Raw genomic sequence first — 21,744 nt, forward strand, 5'->3', positions numbered from 1 at the left:
CTTTCACATACTGTCTTCTTCAAGACAAGACCCAGAAGTGACTTACCATATTTATGCTAATTTTCTTTGTCAAAACAGATGAAGTATGGCAAAAATTCAAAGAAGGATAAATATGCGATACATGAAGTACAGATGAACCTTGAAAATATTTCAGTGAAGACAAGAAGGCTGATGAAAACAATAACCAAAACAAACAAACAAAAAAGTATATTACATAATTCTGTTTAAAAGGAGGCAAAGAATTTGAAAGCACAAAGAATCAGAAAGTAGATTAGTAGTTACCAGAGCTCAGGGAGGAAGGAACGGAAAATGACAGCTAATAAATACGGATTTCTTATCATAATGATGAAAAAGTTGTGGAAGTAAATACTGGTGATAACCTAAGAACCTTAAAAAAATATAGTAAAAACAAAGAACTGTATACATTAGAAGGCTGAATTCTATGATATACACATTGCATTTCAGTAAAAATGAAAATATGAACCAAGTGTGGTAATATCCTTAAATGAGATGTGAAGGAGACTCTAAAACACTATGAACAAATATAAGGAAATGGAAATAATGGAAGGAAGATCTTTTTGAGTTTCAGTAGGTTTACTCTTTAACTAAGAAGGATGAAACCATCTCAGGATAACTGTGAAGCACATAATAATAATAATAATACAAAGTTTCTTTTTACCATAGATCAATTTGATGACAGTAGTAAAGCATGAAAACTCAGTCTGTGCTAAGTGGATTCTGAATTCTCAGGGAGAAATACAGAAGCAAAAATATAATTAATGAAATGTTTGCATAACATCAAAGCAAAGGGGCAGTAGCACAGAGATTTAAGTCCCATTGTACCTGGTAAAATAAGAAGCCATCTGCTTATTGTTAAACTAGCCAAGACCTGCTCATCTCAGGTAGGTCTCCAGCTCCTAACTTAAAGAATATAGAAGAAAATACTTAACATTTTGATGGAAAAAATTGTAAACGAACAATTTTGTGCATGCCTACTCACTAAAATCTGAAATCAATGGCTAGAAATATTTTGATCTCAGAATCAAAAGAATCTGACATTATTAATATCCACAATGCAACTGTTTATTTTATTTTGCTCTTTCTTCATAGGAAATATTAACTTTTTATCATTGGAAAGATGTATACATGAATTTAAACTACGTTTTGTTTTATTAAAACAGAGTAGGTCCACAATAAAAATAAAAACATGTACAAATTCATTTCCATGTGAACCACATGCCATGTTTACTTAGTTCTGTGGGAAAAAAGTTCATTGCTTACATTCAGTTCTTATAAACAGTAACATGTAAACACATACACATATATTACAAAGAGAAGTATATGTCTTTTAGAAACATTATTGTCCCTCATCTTATTTCCAATTTAGTAACTAACAAGCCATTTAAAATCTATAATGATGTGAATTATGCAATAAATTCTGTCATTTTCACTTCCTTTTACTTCTTTTTTCCACTCATTAAGAGATTCATCTATTGACAACTACCGCTCCACAAAGATGTAATGAGAATTGTGGGAAATCATGGATAAATTTCTAGAAAACCAGGTTAATAATACTTCATTCATGTCTCAGCAAATACTGAATATAACATAAACTAAAACCAGTAATATAATTATTTTTATTACTAGTCATTGATATACTTACTGTTTCTCACTAAGTTCAGTGAACTAAGTCAAATTCTCTGAAACCAATCATACTTTTTTGAGAAACATAAAAATTGTTATAGTTTTTTGTATCTAAGTGACTATTTTCAGCCTTCATAAATAGTCCTGTGTCTTACAGTCTCTAACACTGGTGTCTCTTCTAGGTTTTTCTCTAGAGGTAAAGAGTTAAATTTCTTCAAATCTACTTCCTGGGATGAAGAAACTAACACTCAGAGAAGAGCTTATAGAATGTAAAAAACCTCATGAATGACATATAGATTTACATCCAATTTCTCAAAGGTCTTTCTCAGATACTTTTTTAGTATTACAGAATAGAGGGCCATGCTTCTTTAAAGAGTGGGTACATGACTGGATAGTTTTATAAGTATAAAAAGACACTTACAGGAAAAAATGGTCTTGTGACATTTTGTAGATGCCAAAAAGTGTTACACATGCAAGTATCATTTTCTTGATCATTTTCTCCAAAACTTTGCACAAGAACAAAGAAGAATGGACACAGGGAATTGCTTCTCCTTAACTGAATTCATTTTCTTGGGAATTACTGATAACATTGAGACCAAAGTGATTCTGTTTACCATATTTCTCCTTGTTTATTTCATTAGTCTTCTGGCAAATCTTGGAATGATAACCCTGATCAGAATGGATACCCATCTGCACACACCCATGTACTTTTTCCTCAGTCACCTCTCCTGCAGTGACCTCAGCATTTTCACAGCAGTTGACCCAAAGATGCTGGTAGACCTATTTGCTAAGAACAAATCAATTCTCTTCTGTGGCTGTGCTCTGCAACTTTTGGTGCTCTATACCTTTGCATATTCTGAGTGTCTCCTGCTGGCAGTGATGGCCTATGACTGGTACATGGTCATCAGCAACCCCTTGCTCTATGTGGTCAGCATGTCCAGCAGGGTGTGCTCCCTGCTGGTCTGGGGATTATCTGCTGAATATAGCAGAGACTTTGATATACATGACATTAGCATTCCACTTATGTTTCTGTGGGTCAAATGAGATTAATCACTTTTTCTGTGTGTGATGTTCAGTTCAGTTCAATTCAGTCACTCAGTCATGTCTGACTCTGCAACCACATCAACTGCAGCACACCAAATCTGTAAATTGACAGAAGAGAATTCAGATGAAACAGAAAATGAGTTATGATCAATATTTAATTTCAGTCCATTAACATTTATGTCATGTTATCTAATTGTGGCTTTATTGCCATTGTCTTAATACCTACTGTTTCACATAAGAACGAAATTCTTATGCTTTAACCTCTTGCTTATTTATCATCTTGTTGAGAATATTTGTTCAATTTTTTTTTATTGCTCAGCTTTTGTTAAGTTTTTTTTTCACTATTGATGAAAGTTTATGTATTTTATATGCAAGTTCTTTGTCATATAAATGAATGTATATTTTTAAAATATTTTAAATATTTTCTTCATATATTATGGAAATGTTTCTCTCTATTTTCTTTCACACTGCTTCATCCTTGGTGGTGGTGGTTTAGTCACTAAGTTGTGTGACGCTTGGAATCCCATGGACTGTAGCTTGCCAGGCTCCTCTATCTATGGGATTTTCCAAGCAAGAGTACTGGAGTGGGTTGCCATTTTCTTTTCCAGGGAATCTTCCTGACCCAGGAATCAAACACAAGCCTCCTGCATTGCAAGCATATTCTTTACCAACTGAGCTACAAGGGCAACCCTCCTTATGCTAAATTAATTAAATGACTATACTGATGTATACAACCTCAGTTTGTGCTAAATTTATCCCTGAATTCATGAGGCAATACACAAAAGCAGAAACATAATTAATGACATGTTTGCACAACACCAGTACTCAAAAGCAGTGGCCCATGTATCTAAGTCCCAATGTACCAGTTCTATGAAGATCTACAAGACCTTTTAGAACTAACACCCAAAAAAGATGTCCTTTTCATTATAGGGGACTGGAATGCAAGAGTAGGAAGTCAAGAAACACCTGGAGTAACAGGCAAATTTGGACTTGGAATACAGAATGAAGCAGGGCAAAGAATAATAGAGTTTTGCCAAGAAAATGCACTGGTCATAACAAACACCCTCTTCCAACAACACAAGAGAAGACTCTATACATGGACATCACCAGATGGTCAACACCGAAATAAGACTGATTATATTCTTTACAGCCAAAGATGGAGAAGCTCTATACAGTCAGCAAAAAAAAAAAGACCAGGAGCTGACTGTGGCTCAGACCATGAACTCCTTATTGCCAAATTCAGACTTAAATTGAAGAAAGTAGGGAAAACCACTAGACCATTCAGGTATGACCTAAATCAAATCCCTTATGATTATACAGTGGAAGTGAGAAATAGATTTAAGGACCTAGATCTGATAGGTAGAGTGCCTGATGAACTATGGAATGAGGTTCGTGACATTGTACAGGAGACAGGGATCAAGACCATCCCCATGGAAAAGAAATGCAAAAAGGCAAAATGGCTGTCTGGGGAGGCCTTACAAATAGCTGTGAAAAGAAGAGAAGCAAAAAACAAAGGAGAAAAGGAAAGATATAAACATCTGAATGCAGAGTTCCAGAGAATAGCAAGAAGAGATAAGAAAGCCTTCTTCAGCAATCAATGCAAATAAATAGAGGAAAACAACAGAATGGGAAAGACTAGGGATCTCTTCAAGAAAATCAGAGATACCAAAGGAATATTTCATGCAAAGATGGGCTCGATAAAGGATAGAAATGGTATGGACCTAACAAAAGCAGAAGATATTAAGAAGAGATAGCAAGAATACACAGAAGAACTGCACAAAAAAGATCTTCACAACCCAGATAATCACGATGGTGTGATCACTGACCTAGAGCCAGACATCCTGAAATGTGAAGTCAAGTGGGCCTTAGAAAGTATCACTATGAACAAAGCTAGTGGAGGTGATGGAATTCCAGTTGAGCTATTCCAAATCCTGAAAGATGATGCTGTGAAAGTGCTGTACTCAATATGCTAGCAAATTTGGAAAACTCAGCAGTGGCTACAGAACAGGAAAAGGTCAGTTTTCATTCCAATATCAAAGAAAGGCAATGCCAAAGAATGCTCAAATGACCGCACAATTGCACTCATCTCACACGCTAGTAAAGTAATGCTCAAAATTCTCCAAGCCAGGCTTCAGCAATATGTGAACCGTGAACTTCCTGATGTTCAAGCTGATTTTAGAAAAGGCAGAGGAACCAGAGATCAAATTGCCAACTGCCGGGAGCCGGCGAGAGACATTCCGTTCGTGACAAAGGTCATGAGGAAGGAGGCTCAGCATAGGCAAAGGCGGGATCAAGCCTCGGGAGTCTCCCCGGATATTCTCGAGCATTTACCCCCCAAAAAACCAGAGTCTGCCTACTTTATTGCTTTGTGCTCTCACCTCTGACTTTACTGGGGGCTGTCCCCTACCACCACCTCGCTCTCTCTGTCAAAGAGTTAACTTACAGCTCCAATTAATAAAGTCCCTGGGCAATTAGGAGTGTTTAAATCCAAACCCCTCAGATGGCTCTCTAACTCGCCTGACAAGTTTACCTGGACTCCTGCAGCTATGCATACGATTGTTTACAGTCTCCTAGCCTCCAGAGGCACGGGAAGCTTAAGATATTCAAATAGCTTAGAGCCTCTCAGAGAGTTAGAAACTGTCAGAATAAACTAGTAAAGGATTTCATTGATGAGTCAATGTTTGTTGCCAAGTTTTCACATCCCCTAAATTGTATCCTTGAATATGTATTAATTAATAGTTGGTATATAGAAAAAATAAGTAGTGGCCTTGGTGTTAGTAACTTTAGACCCTTAAGGTAATACATTCTTTCCTTTGTTGTAAACCCATTACACATCCACCCTATAGGAATGCAATTTTATCTTTGGAAGATGGCGCCAAACCTTAAAATAATTACTCTTAGAGAAAATAAGTCTTTGTTGATAAGTCCTTGTCAAGAGTCAAAAAATGTTAGTAGGCCTTCTGGCCAGAAGATGATGTAAATCACCTAAACCATTTGTATACGATAAATTTGCAGGAAAGAAACCCTGGTTTTTGATAAGAATCAAAGACTACTGACTTTGCATCCCCTATTATCCTCTATGTGTAACTTAGGGTATAAAAGCCCCTGTTAAAAATAAAGCTATGGGCCTTGTTCACCAACACTTGGTCTCCCCATGTCATTCTTCCCTTTAACTTCCAGCTGAGTCTCCATCTGGAGCGCAGAACCCACCACGCTTACTAATTATGCCTGGGCTTCTAAGACCCACTCGAGAAGGTGTCTAGGGTGAGGCACCTTCCGCTATTCGAGAGGGTGCCTGCGGCCTACGTAAGTGGTGCAAACTTCTTGTCTTGAAGTTTTATTGGTCTCCCGCGTAAACCAAGCTACTCACCCTCTTTTCTCCACTGAATTTTCCTACTGAGCTATCCTCATTCTATTATTCTTTATATCTCTAATTACCATATAAATAGTCGCCTAGGCCATCTCTCCTTCGAATACCCTGGATCAGCTGGGGCTGGTCCCCAGCAGCCAAAATCCTCTGGATCATAGAAAAATCAAGAGAGTTCCAGAGAAACATCTATTTCTGCTTTATTGACTATGCCAAAGCCTTTGACTGTGTGGATGACAATCAACTGTGGAAAATTCTGAAAGAGATGGGAATACCAAACCACCTGTTCTGCCTCTTGAGAAATTTGTATGCAGGTCAGGAAGCAACACTTAGAACTGGACATGGAACAATGGACTGGTTCCAAATAGGAAAAGAAGTTCGTCAAGGCTGTATATTGTCACCCTGCTTATTTAACTTATATGCAGAGTACATCATGAGAAATGCTGGACTGGAAGAAACACAAGTTGGAATCAAGATTGCAGGGAGAAATATCAATATCCTCAGACATGCAGATGACACCACCCTTATGGCAGAAAGTGAAGAGGAACTAAAAAGCGTCTTGATGAAAGTGAAAGTGGAGAGTGAAAAAGTTGGCTTAAAGCTCAACATTCAGAAAACGAAGATCATGGCATCCGGTCGCATCACTTCATGGGAAATAGGTGGGGAAACAGTGGAAACAGTGTCAGATTTTAGTTTTCTGGGCTCCAAAATCACTGCAGATGGTGACTGTAGCCATGAAATTAAAAGACGCTTACTCCTTGGAAGGAAATTTATGACCAACCTAGATAGCATATTCAAAAGCAGAGACATTACTTTGCCAACAAAGGTTCATCTAGTCAAGGCTATGGTTTTTCCTGTGGTCATGTATGGATGTGAGAGTTGGACTGTGATGAAGGCTGAGTGCTGAAGAATTGATGCTTTTGAACTGTGGTGTTGGAGAAGACTCTTGAGAGTCCCTTGGACTGCAAGGAGATCCAACCAGTCCATTCTGAAGGACATCAGCCCTGGGATTTCTTTGGAAGGAATGATGCTAAAGCTGAAACTCCTGTACTTTGGCCACTTCGTGTGAAGAATTGACTCATTGGAAAAGACTCTGATGCTGGGAGGGATTGGGGGCAGGAGGAGAAGGGCACGACAGAGGATGAGATGTCTGGATGGCATCACTGACTCGATGGACGTGAGTCTGAGTGAACTCCAGGAGTTGGTGATGGACAGGGAGGCCTGGCGTGCTGCAATCCATGGGGTCACAAAGAGTTGGACACGACTGAGCGATTGATCTGATCTGGACATGGTAAAATAAAATGCTATTTGTTTATTGTTCAGCTACCTAAGACCAGCTCATCTCAGTTCAGTTTTGAGGTCCTGATTTAAAAAACATAGGACAAAAACATTCCCATTTGGGGGAAAATCAATTTGTAAATAAAATATTTTATACCTGCTTACTCAGTTAAATATACTCTGTAATTTAATGTTCAGTAAAAATATTTTCTTCTCAGAACTGGCAGATTCTGTACTTGTTAATATCCATAATATAACTATTAAATTAATTTATTTTGATTCTGGTTTATAGGAAAGATATTACTCCTTTTATCATCAGAGTAGTATATAGGTGAATTTAAAGGGGGGGTTGGTGTTGCTGTTTTGCTTTATTTAAAATATAATCTAGGAGCAAACTTAAAAATTAAAATGTGCATATTCATCTTCATGTGAAGCCCCATAGCTACTAAGGTCAAAAGAAAAATAAATTCCTTACCAACGTACTAGTCTCATATACATCAGAGACATGTGATCTGCATGCAAACACATAACAGACACGTAATGTAGACATACTAGACAGAAACCTATATATCTCAGAGGCATTTATTGTCCCTAAATAGGGACAATAGGCAAATATTTTCCCTATTTCCACTTTTATAATATAAAAAATCCATTAAAATCCAAAGAGAGGCTACAGTGGGTGTTAGATTCTGTGGTTTTCACTTCCTTTTAGCATTTTTCTTTGTTCAAGAAACTCCTCTTTTGGCAGAAGAAACTCTATAAATTGGTAATTAGTCATGTGGCAAAGCAGTGATATATTTTTAGAGAAAAATTTCAAAGTTACTTATTTCATGTCTCACTAAATACTAAAGATCAGGATCGATAACATAATTATTTTCATTGTTATTAGTGTATGTATACTAATAGATTGTAAAACTAATACATAAATATTTTAAATTATGTTTTATGTCCAACATGATAATGAAAATATATTTTTGAATTCAAGGAATTTTTTCAGCATAGTAAATGGTTATTCATATACTTTCAGCCTGGTTTCTCAGACACGACTGAAGTGACTTAGCAGCAGCAGCAGCAGCACAGATAAATCTGAAGTTAAGATGATCTTATTTGTCATGTTTGTTATTGTCTATCTCATTAACCTGGCAAATCTTGGAATGAATATTTTAATCAGGATGGATCCCCAGCTGCAAACACCTGTGTACTTTTTCCTCAGCCACCTCTCCTTCTGTGACCTCTGCTATTCCAGAGGCATTGACCCCAAGATGTTGTTGAACCTTTTAGCCAAAAAGAGATCAATCTCCTTCTATAGCTGTGCTCTGCAATTTTTGGTCTTCTCTAACTTTATAGATTCTGAGTCTTTGTTGCTGGCAGTGATGGCCTATGACCAGTACAAGGCCATCAGTGGCTCCTTGCTCTATGCAGTCAGCATGTCTAGCAGGGTGTGCTCCCTGCACATGGCTGGGGTTTACCTGGTGGGAATGGCAGATGCTTTGATACACATGACATTAGCATTCTGCTTATGTTTCTGTGGGTCAAATGAGATTAACCATTTTTTCCTGTGATTTACCTCCACTTCTCTCCCTTTCCTGCTGTGATACATTGGTCAGTGAGTTGGCATTATTCACTTATTATTTTTTTTTTGTCTGTGTTTAACTGACCTCCATTTCAGGAGTCCTTGTCTCTTACTGTTATATCATTCTAGCAGTCTTGAAGATCCACTCTGCTGAAGGAAGGTTCAAAGTTTTCTCCATATGCACCTCCCACCTAACTGCTGTGGCAATTTTCCAGGAAACTGTATTTTTCTTGTATTTCAGGCTGAGTTCATCCTACTGTCTAGATGAAGACAAAATGTCCTCGTTGTTTTACACCCTAGTGATTCCCATGTTAAACCCTCTGATTTAGAGCCTAAGGAACAAGGATGTGAAACAGGCCCTGCAAAAACTGAAACTTTAAATATGATTTTAAAGGTTTATATTTCACACACTCATAGTCACAAGTACACACATATTGTGTTTTTTGCTTTTATAAATGTATACTTCATGGTATAAGAGACACAAAGCTGTCTTAAATAGTTCAAATGATAATTTTTGTTATAAAGTCTAAATTTTAGAAATATTTTAGTTCTGAAATACAACATACTTATATTCATGTATCAAGAATTTACATATGTTTTTTTTCCAGCCCCGCTGATCCAGGTATTCAAGGAGAGAGACGGCGAGGCGAAGATCAGGAAACAACTGCTTAATTAAATGTTAATTAAGGATATAAAGAGAGTAATAGAATGAGGATAGCTCAGTGAGGAAATTCAGTGGAGAAAAGAGGCTGAAGAATTCAGCCAGAAGGTAAGAGAATGAACTTCGCCTGGAATATTACTGAGATGTTCATTGATTTGGACAAACTTGATGGACTTAAAGCAGACGAATATATAGGTGAACAATAAAGAAAGCTGAGCGCAGAAGAATGGATGCTTTTGAACTGTGGTGTTGGAGAAGACTCTTGAGAGTCCCTTGGACTGCAAGGAAATCCAACCAGTCCATCCTAAAGGAAATCCGTTCTGGGTGTTCATCAGAAGGACTGATGTTGAAGCTGAAACTCCAGTTTTTGGAGAGCTGACTCATTTGAAAAGGCCCTGATGTTGGGAAAGATTGAAGACAGGAGGAGAAGGGGACGACAGCAGATGAGATGGTTAGATGGCACCAGTGACCTAATGGTCACGAGTTTGGGTAAACTCTGGGAGTTGGTGATGGACAGGGAGGCCTGGCGTGCTGCGGTTCAATGGGGATCACAAAGAGTTGGACACGACCGAGCAACTGAACTGAACTGAACAGAAAAACAAATGCTGTTCAAGGACACTGAAAGAACCCTGATGTTGAAAATCAGATCTGTATTGTGAGCAATGCTTAGAAATCCATGAGTTGACACATAGTATTATGCCTATCATCCTTGTAGTTCCCTCAGTGAAATATGTTGCGAAATGCTCTTCCTTCGTGGTATAGATTCATGAAGAAGCTAAATAGCATGAATCCTTTACATTGACAACTGTAAATTTAAATCTCCTGTGAATCCTATGTGACAACCACACATACCAACATGATTTATTAGTATTATATCAATATTTTTAGTCCCATTGTATTTCAGCTAAAAATGTCACTATAAAATGGTACATGAAGTCAAGACACAAAATCAGGGCAAATACAAAATATTCCATCCTTTGAGAAAGGGAGCGAAAAAATAATGTGCTTTGCCTATTGCATTTTTATGTATTAGATCCTTAAGTATTTTATTCACCACACCCAACTGAATGGTTCACAAATGTTTCAGAGAGGAAAGGATTATTTCTCTTTAACAATGAGGAGTTCAACTGCTCTCAAAGCAAATACCAGACGGTAATCACCATGAAGGACAAAGTTGATTATTCATATTTATATTACTCATTCGTTAGCTTGCCAAAGGTTCTAGATCTGTTACCACATTTTTTTTTTTTTTTAAAATAATATCCGCATGTGAAAGTGAAAGTGGCTCAGTGGTGCCTGACTCTTTGTGACCCCATGGACTATACAGTCCATGGCATTCTCTGGGCCAGAGTACTGGAGTGGGTAGCCTGTCCCTTCTCCAGGGAATCTTCTGGACCCAGGAATGAAACCAGAGTCTCCTGCATTCAGAAAAATCATGTCCTTTGAATTTCCATTTTACTGTATAGGATCACGGCAATGTGATTACATAAAATTGTTTAGTTTCCTTTAAAAATAAATAAATAAATAGTATTTCAGCTACATTAAGAATCATTGTAGTTCCAGAGAAATCTTTGAGTTTCTTTATGTTTTATGGTATACACTGTACTTTCTATACTAATGAATATAAGCTAATGCTAATAAGAAGCATTAATTGATTAAACAGCTATATAGCTTATAAGAAATCTCAAATTCATTATGAAATAAAAAATGAGGATTTTAAATCCAAAATAAAATCTGAAACCAGTGTATCCTTAGATAGATATATTCAGTCTTAGATCTAGTAATTATTCTACTTGGGAGATAAAATGATATTGGGCAGAAGATGTGACAATTAGATGTGTCTTGAGAGGGACAAGACTGTCTTTTAGAATTCAAGAAGTTTTATTTATAACATATGGAAGAACCATAAATTCATTATGCTGACTAAAATAGATAAAGATAAGTACTGTATAGCTTCACATATATGTTGAATCTTAATATTTCAAATTCATAGAATTAGAGAGTAGACTGGTGGTTTTTTCCAGAGTCTCGAAAGTGGGCGAAATGAGTAATAATGGCCAAGCTTTCTATTATTCAGTGAATAACTTCTGGGGATCTAATGTATATGATGACTCTAGGTAATAATTCTACATTATAAACTTGAAATTTGCCAGGAGACTAGATATTAATGGTCCTCATGACACACACATTCTAAATACTAACTGTATGAATTAATGAATCCTTTACTAAGCATACCGTGGTGACCATTTCACAATATATTCATATATCATATCTACATTTTGAATACCTTATATGTGCTAATTGTCGATTTTAACTGAATAAAGCTTGAAGAAAAGGAAGGAAAGACAGTTATAAGGACCAATGGACAGGACATTAGTATTGTACATCATCATGCTGTCATTGTGGTTGTTGTTCAGTCACTCAGTTGTGTCTCTTTTCAACCTCATGGTCTGTAGCACACCAGGCCTCCCTGTCTCTCACCATCTCCCAGAATTTTCACAAGTTAACATCATTGCATTGGCGATGCCATCCAGCCATCACCAGTCTCTGATGCCATCCAGCCATCATCAACCTCTGTTACTCTCTTTTCCTTCTGCTCTCAATCTTTACCAGCATCAGGAACTTTCCAAATGAGTCATCTGTTCGCATCAGGTGACCAAAATATTGGAGTTTCAACTTCAGCCTCAGTCCTTCTAGTGAATATTCAGGATTAATTTCACTTAAGATTGACAGGTTTGGTCTCCTTGCTGTCCAAGGGACTTTCAGGAGTCTTCTCCAGCATCACAGTTCCAGGGCTTCAATTCTTTGTCACTCTTCTGTCTTTACAGTCCAGCTCCCACGACCATATGTGACCACTGTGAAGACCATATCCTTGACTATATGGACCTTTATTGGCAGAGTAATGTCTCTGCTTTTCAACACACTATGTTTGTCAATGCTTTCCTGCTAAGAAGCAATTGTCTTCTGATATCATGGCTGCAGTTATAATCCACAGTGATTTTGGAGCCCCAAAAGAGGAAATCTGTCACTGCTTCCACATTTTCCCATTCTACTTGCCATGCAGTAACGGGGCTGGATGCCATCACCTTAGTATTTTTTAATATTTATGAACTATGAATTTCATCACTTCCTCCATGATAATTTCCTTTCCTTGTTTCCTCTTTTAATCCCTGTTTTGATGTCTGTCTTTTTGTGATGAACAGTCATCTACTTAAAGTGTTATTTCTTTTCATCCTATTTGTGAGCATTCTTTTCTGAAGGACTGAGCATTCCATACTGTTATCCAAAACACTCCATGTTGTCTGGGTCACAAAAGGAAAATAAACAAACACATAAAAAATTAAAATACTAAATAACATTTTTGAGTGTTATTTTTATCTCAGTAAAAAATTAGCAGAGGGATAGTATAAATATACATGTATATTGCAGTATATGCATTGTATACACAACAGATTTAGGGGAAGGTTCATCACATGGTGCAGATACTAAAATAATGGCTGTATGAAGACATGCATATTAATTATACTTGGCAGTACAGTGGCCAAGAGTCTACCTGCTAATGCAAGAGATTCAAGTTCAATCCCTGGGTTGGAAGATCCCCTGGAGAAGGAAATGGCAACCCAATCCAGTATTCTTACCTGGAAAATTCCCTGGACAGAGGATTCTGGCAGACTACAGTTCATGGGTTGTAAAGAGGAGGACATGACTGAATATGTATGTGTGTGTGTGTATATATATATATATATATATGTATATGTAAGAAGAGCTATAAGTTCTTGATATTTGACTATTTCATCTGTTTCTGTTTTTGTTTCTTGAAGGCTAGAGGTGAATCCATTTATTGGGAAAATGTGGATATGGTCATATATTTGAAAAACCTTACAAGACTGAAAGACATTCTTAATTTCCTATTAAAATTATAAAGCTAAAAGCCACTGAAGCTTCAGGTTTTCAAACTGCCCTATGAAATTTCCTTATGTGAAGATATTTTAGATAGAAGTAAACTCTAAGAAATGCCTCTGTTACTCAGGGAGGCCTTTGTTAGACATTATGGCATTTTAGGAAAAGAGCTCATGGTGGATCAAAACTTACAGAAAATTATTTTCTTTGACAAAAGTTTGACAAGTCTATCTCTAATGTATTTTATCAATTTACACAAACTCTTTTGGAATTGCTGCTCATGAGTAGAAATACAGTAGAAAAACTTTGTCCTAAGTATATGAAATTTTAAGCAAAATAGAGTGTCAATAGATTGTGATGAATTACTGAGTTTCATCTATATGATATAAATTTATTATAGTATTTAAGGACAAATTTTATCTAAAATCGGGCCATTTTTATTAGATCTACTTGTGTGATGTAAAAAAGAAAAACATTAAACCCATTAAATGGAAAGTCAACAGTGAAATTGACTGACTGATTTTGCCTCTTCCGGAATTTGCAAGGTTGAATAACATTATAGGAATTATTATTATTATTATTTAGGAATCAATAACTAAACTAAAAAAAAGTGAAAGAATGTATAATAACTTTTATTTTGGGATTTTGCAAAATAAGAAATCTGCACTAATAAGACTTCTATGTGAACCTGTTATTCGAGCCTCAGCTTCAGCACCAGTCCTTCCAATTAATATTCAGGGTTGATTTCCTTAGGATTGATTGGTTCTAGTTGAATAAAATGCACCTCAAGCGATTTTTGAAGCCCAGAAGATCAAGGAGTACCTAAGGGAAAATTAATTTGCATAGAAATAATTAAACTTAAAAGTTTTTGCACAACGAAGGAAACTATAAGCAAGGTGAAAAGACAGCCTTCAGAATGGGAGAAAATAATAGCAAACGAAAAAACTGACAAAGAATTAATCTCAAAAATATACAAGCAGCTCCTGAAGCTCAATTCCAGAAAAATAAGCGACCGAATCAAAAAAATGGGCCAAAGAACTAAACAGACATTTCTCCAAAGAAGATGTACAAATGGCTAACAAAACATGAAAAGATGCTCAACATCACTCATTATCAGAGAAATGCAAATCAAAAGCACAATGAGGAACCATCTCATTCCAGGTCAAAATGGCTGCTATCAAAAAGTCTAAAAACAATGCTGGAGAGGATGCAGAGAAAAAGGAGCCCTCTTACACTGTTAGTGGGAATGCAAACTAGTACAGCCATTATGGAGAACAGTATGGAGATTCCTTAAAAAACCGGAAATAGAACTGTCACACGACCCAGCAATCCCACTGCTGGGCATACACACGGAGGAAAGGAGAACTGAAAGAGACAGGTGTTCTCTTTCAATGATGACCCCAGTAGTCATTGCAGCACTGTTTACAATAGCCAGGACATGGAAGCAACCTAGATGTCCATCGGCAGACGAATGGATAAGAAAGTGGTGGTACATATACACAGTGGAATATTACTCAGCTATTAAAAAGAATTCTAATGAGGTTCTAATGAGGTGGATGAAACTGGACCCTATTATACAGAGCAACATAAGTCAAAAAGAAAAACACCAATACAGTATATTAATGCATATGTATATAGAAATATGTATGTGTATATATATATATATATATATATATATATATATATATAATTTAGAAATATGGTAACGATGACCCTATATGTGAGACAGCAAAAGAGACACAGATGTAAAGAACAGACTGTTGGACTCTTTGGGAGAACAGAGGATGGGGTGATTTGAGAGAATAGCATTGAAACATGTATATTAACATATGTGAAATAGATTGCCAGTGCACGTTCGATGCATGAAGCAGGTTGCTCAGGGTTGGTGCACTGGGATGACCCTGAGAAGTGGGATGGGGAGGGAGGTGGGTGGGAGGGTCAGGATGGGGTACACATGTACACCCATGGGTGATTCATGTCAATGTATGGCAAAAAACACCACAATATTGTAAAGTAATTAGCCTCCAATTAAAATAAAAAGAAAAAAAAATAAGAACTAGAATTGCATGATCAAGGGCAATTCTACATATAACAAATATGTGCCAGAGAGGTAAATAATGGTGCTGACATTCTTTTGTGAAAAAAAAAAAAAGCATCCACTTTTTTTGTTTGTTTGTTTTTAACCAGTCAAAAATTATTAGCAATTAGTTATGTGGCTTGAGGTTTTCTCAACAATATTTCCACATTAATATATTTAATATTTAATATTGGGTTGATATCACCAAGAATTGCAATGACATTAAAAGGGTATCAACAATTGTTCCTATGAATCATTTTTCCCAAATTAAAAATATACTAATGATATGAAATTTAGCTTGATGAATTTCTTAGGTGTATAGAAAAAAAAAAAGACAAGAAAAAGCAGGAAACAAACAACCAAAAAAATAAATAGAAATGTAACCCAAACAAATAAGAATATAATCTGTGTTCATGTTAAATACTAATGAAAATTCAGATAAAAAAGAAAATTAGGCATGATCAGTATTTTTAATTTTAACCCATTGTTACTTTATTGTCATGTCCCTAATAAGTAAATATGCTGAGCAAAGAGCTATACATGACCTTTCTATTTATATATCTTCTTGGTGAGAGTATACATTCAATCCTTTGTGCAGATTTTATTAATTTGAATTTTATTATTGATGATAGATTTTCATAAAGTTTGTATACAAGTTCTTTGTCAGATATATAGATGCATGGATTTCAAACATTTTCCTCACTTTTGGGATAGATATAGATATTGTTATTGTTGTTCAGGTGTTAAGTCTCATTGGACTCTTTGTGACCCCAAGAGCTGTAGCACGCCAGGCTCTCCTATCCTCCATTATCTTCCTGAGTTTGCTCAAACTCATGTCCAATGAGTCAGTGATGCCATCCAACAGTCTCATATACTGTCACCCCCTTCTCCTCCTACCCTCAGTCTTTCCCAGCATCAAGGTCTTTTCCAGTGAGTTGGCTCTTCACAGCAGATGGCCAAAGAATTGGAGATTCAGCATCAACATCAGTCTTTCCAGAGAATATCCAGGGTTGCTTTTTTTTCAGGATTGACTGGTTTGATCCTTTTGCTATCGAAGGGACTCTCAAGAGTCTTCTCCAGAACCACAATTTGAAAGCATCTATTTTTCAGCCCTCAGCCTTCTTTATGGTCCTACTCTCTTTATGGTCCTAACCTTACATAACTACTGGGAAAAGATTTGGCCATTTGGATCTTTGTCAGCAAAGTGATACCTCTGCTTTTTAATACACTCTCTAGGTTTGTCATAGCTTTCCATCCAATGAGCTGCTGCTGCTAAGTCACTTCAGTCGTGTCCAACTCTGTGCGACCCCATGGACTGCAGCCTACCAGGCCTCTCCGTCCCTGGAATTCTCCAGGCAAGAACACTGGAGTGGGTTGCCATTTCCTTCTCCAATGCATGAAACTGAAAAGTGACAAGTGCCTTTTAATTTCAATGTCCATAGTGATGTTGGAGACCAAGAAAATATCTATCACTACTTCCACTTTTTCCCCATCTATTTGCTATGAAGTAATGGGACTAGATGTTGTAATCTTTGTGTTTTGAATGTTGCATTTAAGCCAGCAGTTTCACTCTATTCTTTCACCTTCAGTGAAAGAGACTGAAAGAGTCTCTTTCACTCTTTCACTAAAGAGACTCTTTACTTCCTCTCCATTTCTGCCATTAGGGTGATATCATCTGCATATCTGAGGTTGTTGATATTTCTTAAGGAAATCTTGATTCCAGCTTGGGATTCATCCAATCTGGAATTTTCCACGATGTACTCTGCATATACAAATTAAGTAAACATGGTGGCAATGTACAACTTTTATGTAAGTACGATTCTGACTGATGTTTCTTGACTGCTTACAGATTTATGAGGAGGCAGGTAATGTGGTCTGGTATTTGCAGCTCTTTAAGAATTTTCCACAGCTCATTGTGATCCATGCCGTCAAAGGCTTTTTCATAGTCAATGAAGCAGAAGTAGATATTTTTCGGAATTTTCTTGATTTTTCTATGATCCAACTAATATTAGCAATTTGATCTCTGGTTCCTCAGTCAGTTGAGTTCAGTCATGTCCGACTCTTTGCTACCCCGTGAATTGCAACATGTCAGGTATCCCTGTATCATCAACTTACGGAGTACACACAAAATCATATCCATCGCATCAGTGATGCCATCCAGCCATCTCATCCTCTGTCATCCCCTTCTCCTCCTACCCGCAATCCCTCCCAGCATCAGAGTCTTTTCCAATGAGTCAATTTACCTCATGAGGCGGCCAAAGTACTGGAGTTTCAGCTTTAGCATCATTCCTTCCAAAGAACATACGGGACTGACCTCCTTTAGAATAGACTGGTTGGATGTCCTTGCAGTTCAAGGGACTCTCAAGAGTCTTCTCCAACACCATAGTTCAAAAGCATCAATTCTTCAGCGCTCAGCTTTCTTCACAGTCCAACTCTCACATCCATACATGACTACTGGAAAAAACATAGCCTTGACTAGACGGACCTTTGTTGGCAAAGTAATGTCTCCGATTTTGAATATGCTATCTAGTTTGCTCATAACTTTCCTTCCAAGGAGTAAGCATCTTTTAATTTCATGGCTGCAGTCACCATCTGCAGTGATTTTGGAGCCCCAAAAAATAAAGGCTGACACTGTTTCCCCATCTATTTCCCATGAAGTGATGCGACCGGATGCCATGATCTTCGTTTTCTGAATGTTGAGCTTTAAGCCAACTTTTTCACTCTTCACTTTCACTTTCATCAAGAGGCTTTTGAGTTCCTCTTCACTTTCTGCCATAAGGGTGGTGTCATCTGCATATCTGAGGTTATTGATATTTCTCCCAGCAATCTTGATTCCAGCTTGTGTTTCTTCCAGTCCAGCGTTTCTCATGATCTACTCTTCATAGAAGTTAAATAAACAGGGTGGCAATATACAGCCTTGACATACTCCTTTTCCTATTTGGAACCAGTCTGTCATTCCATGTCCAGTTCTAACTGTTGCTTCCTGACCTGTATACAGCTTTCTCAAGAGGCAGGTCAGAATACCAGAGCACTGGTATTCCCATCTCTTGAAGAATTTTCCACGGTTAATTGTGATCCACACAGTCCAAGACTTTGGCATAGTCAATAAAGCAGAAATAGATGTTTTTTCTGGAACTCTCTTGCTTTTTCCTTGATCCAGTGCATGCTGGCAATTTGATCTCTGGTTCCTCTGCCTTTTCTAAAACCAGCTTGAACATCAGGAAGTTCATGCTTCACATATTGCTGAAGCCTGGCTTGGAGAATTTTGAGCATTACTTTACTAGCGTGTGAGATGAGTGCAATTGTGTCGTAATTTGAGCATTCTTTGGCATTGCCTTTCTTTGGGATTGGAATGAAAACTGCCCTTTTCCAGTCCTGTGGCCACTGCTGAGTTTTCCAAATTTGCTGGCATATTGAGTGCAGCACTTTCACAGCATCATCTTTCAGGATTTGAAATAGCTCAACTGGAATTCCATCACCTCCACTAGCTTTGTTCATTGTTCTGCCCTTTCTAAATGGAGCTTGTATATCTGGGATTTCTCAATTCATGTCTGTTGGATTTTGAGCATTTCCTTTCAAGCATGTGTAATGAGCACAATTGCATGGTAGTCTGTGCATTCTTTGCCATTGCCCTTCTTTTAGGTTGGAATGAAATCTGATCTTTTCCAGTCTTGTGACCACTTGCGAGTTTTCCAAGTTTCCTGGCATATTGAGTGAAGCATTTTAACAGCATCATTTTAAGATTTCAAATAACTCAGCTGGAATTCCATCAACCCCATTAGCTTTGTTCATAGTAGTACAGTCAAGGCCCACTTGACTTCACACTCTAGGATATCTGGCTGTAAATTTTTTACCACACCACCATGGTTATCCAGGTCATTAAGAGTTTTTGGTACAATTGAGGTATATCTGTAGACAATTATTCAAAGCTGATATATTGCTGTTTTTTTATGTAATTTTCTCAGGTGGCTCAGTGGTAAAAAAATCTGCCAGCCAATGCAGGAGATGGAACCCAACACAGGTTCCATCCCTGAGTTGGGAAGATCAACTGGAGGAGGAAATGGCAACCTAATTTCAGTATTCTTACTGGGAAAATTCCATGGACAGAGGAGCCTGGGTGATTACAGTCCAGGGGGTTGCAAAGAGTTGGACATTATTGAGCAACTGAGCACAGCACATTATTTTCTACCCTGTAGTCATAAATGCTTAAGGAAAACATTTAGAAAGTACTACCTTTACAAATACTTGTGCCATGAAGTTTATAAAATACAAAATAATTATTGCTCTAATTTATGAGGCCTTAAATTTAGCAGAGATTCTTACAAGAGCAAAGTAACATAGATCATTTAAAAAGTGCTTGGTTTGGAGAATGTGAGTGAGACATAAAATCAATGAAATATCCTTTCGTATGTGGTTGGAAGATAGGACTAAGATAATGTTTAGTGATGATGGCTGCCTTGAAAGATTGCATTGGCAAGAATAACATAGCATCATTTTTCATGACAGATAAAGAGCAGAAACAACCCAACATTTATCCAATAGAAAAATGAGTCAATAAAGTGTGCAGTATCCACAAAATGAAATATTATTGTGCCCTTCAATGAGACAGAATTCTGATTCTGACACATACACAACATGGATGAGCCTTGATAATACTTCACTGAAGAAAAGAAACCTGAGAAAAGAAATAAATACAGCACATATTGCATGATTCTCTTTAAATGCAAGACAAAGAATAAGAAACTGCTCAGAGTCAGAATAAAAATTAGTGGTTGCTTCCTGGGGTCAGCAGGGACAGGGAATGAGAGCTAATAGGTGTGGGCTTCTTACTGAACTGATGAAAATGTTCTGGAGGTAGATAGATCTCCAGCTGCACACACCCACGTACTTTTTCCACAGCTACCTCTTTCTGTGACCTCTGCTATTCCACAGCCATTGGGCCCAAGATGCTGGTGGACCTATTTGCCAAGAAAAAATCTATCTCTTTCTGTGGCTGTACTCTGCAATTCTTGGTCTTCTGTATCTTTGAAGATTCTGAGTGTCTTGCTGGCAGTTACGGCCTATGATCAATACAAGGCCATCAGCAATCCCTTGCTCTATGCAGTTAGCATGTCCAGCGGGATGTGCTCCCTACTCATGGCTGGGGTTTACCTGGTGGGAATGGTAGATGCTTTGATTCACACAACATTAGTATTCCACTTATATTCCTGTGGGTCAAATGTGATTAACCATTCTTTCTGTGATTTACCTCCACTTTTCCTCCTTTCCTGCTCTTATATCCAGGTCAATGAGTTGCTGTTGTTTATTGTTTTCGGTTTCATTGAACTGAGTACAATTTCAGGAGTCTTACTGTTATATCATCCTTTCAGTCTTGAAAATCCACTCTGCCTTGGGGAGGTTCAAAGCTTTCTCCATCTGTACTTTCTACCTAAATGTGGTGGACATTTTCCAGGGAACTCTACTCTTTATGAATTTCCAACCAACTTCTTCCTACTCTCCAGATCAAGACAAAATGACCTCATTGTTTTACACCTTTGTTATTCCCATGTTAAACCCTCTGATTTATAGTTTGTGAAACAAAAATATAAAAGAGACCCTAGAAAAATTGAAAAATAAACTATGTTTAATATTTTTATTATATATTGTACATATTACTGCACACATATAGTAATTGCTTAATTAAAATTATATGTCATGACACATGAGAAACATAACTTTTTTTTTCATATTCCTAAATGAACAATTATTTGAATTAAACCCTGCTCTTAAGAGATATTTCAGTTCCCCTCACATATTATGCTTATTATGTGGCCAGAGTTTCTATATGGTACTTGCTAGTTTTGAAAGAGCTTTTGACATTTCTAATTGTGCTAATTCTGGAGTAATTTTCTATTCAAACAATATTTCAATTTCATTAAGACATTATGCATGTATTGATCAATCTTCCAGCATTTAGGATCTTTATATTTTATAGTATTTCTTTTTATATTCTATATTAATGAATTTAAGATGGTGCTAGTATTAGACAATAATGAACTAAACAGTCAAGTAAATCATAATTAGACTTAAAATCATCATGGAATAAAAAATTGAGTGCTTTAAATCCAAAAGCAAAGTATCTAAAACTAGTGTAAAGTAAAAGCATCTTTGGGTAAAGATATTCAGTCTCATATGGATGGTCCTGGAACACCTGCGGGCTC

The 21,744-nt window shown here is 37.0% G+C and overlaps 2 pseudogenes; both read left to right on the forward strand.

Annotated features, from left to right (window-relative positions):
• The first annotated feature begins 2,169 nt into the window (after positions 1-2,169).
• LOC102283522 (olfactory receptor 5W2-like) lies at positions 2,170-9,286 on the forward strand (annotated as a pseudogene).
• A 5,348-nt stretch (positions 9,287-14,634) lies between these two features.
• LOC102283239 (olfactory receptor 5W2-like) lies at positions 14,635-21,212 on the forward strand (annotated as a pseudogene).
• Positions 21,213-21,744: the final 532 nt, after the last annotated feature.

The sequence above is a fragment of the Bos mutus genome, chromosome 19, assembly GCF_027580195.1.
Source record: "Bos mutus isolate GX-2022 chromosome 19, NWIPB_WYAK_1.1, whole genome shotgun sequence".
Taxonomy (NCBI): Eukaryota; Metazoa; Chordata; class Mammalia; order Artiodactyla; family Bovidae; genus Bos; species Bos mutus.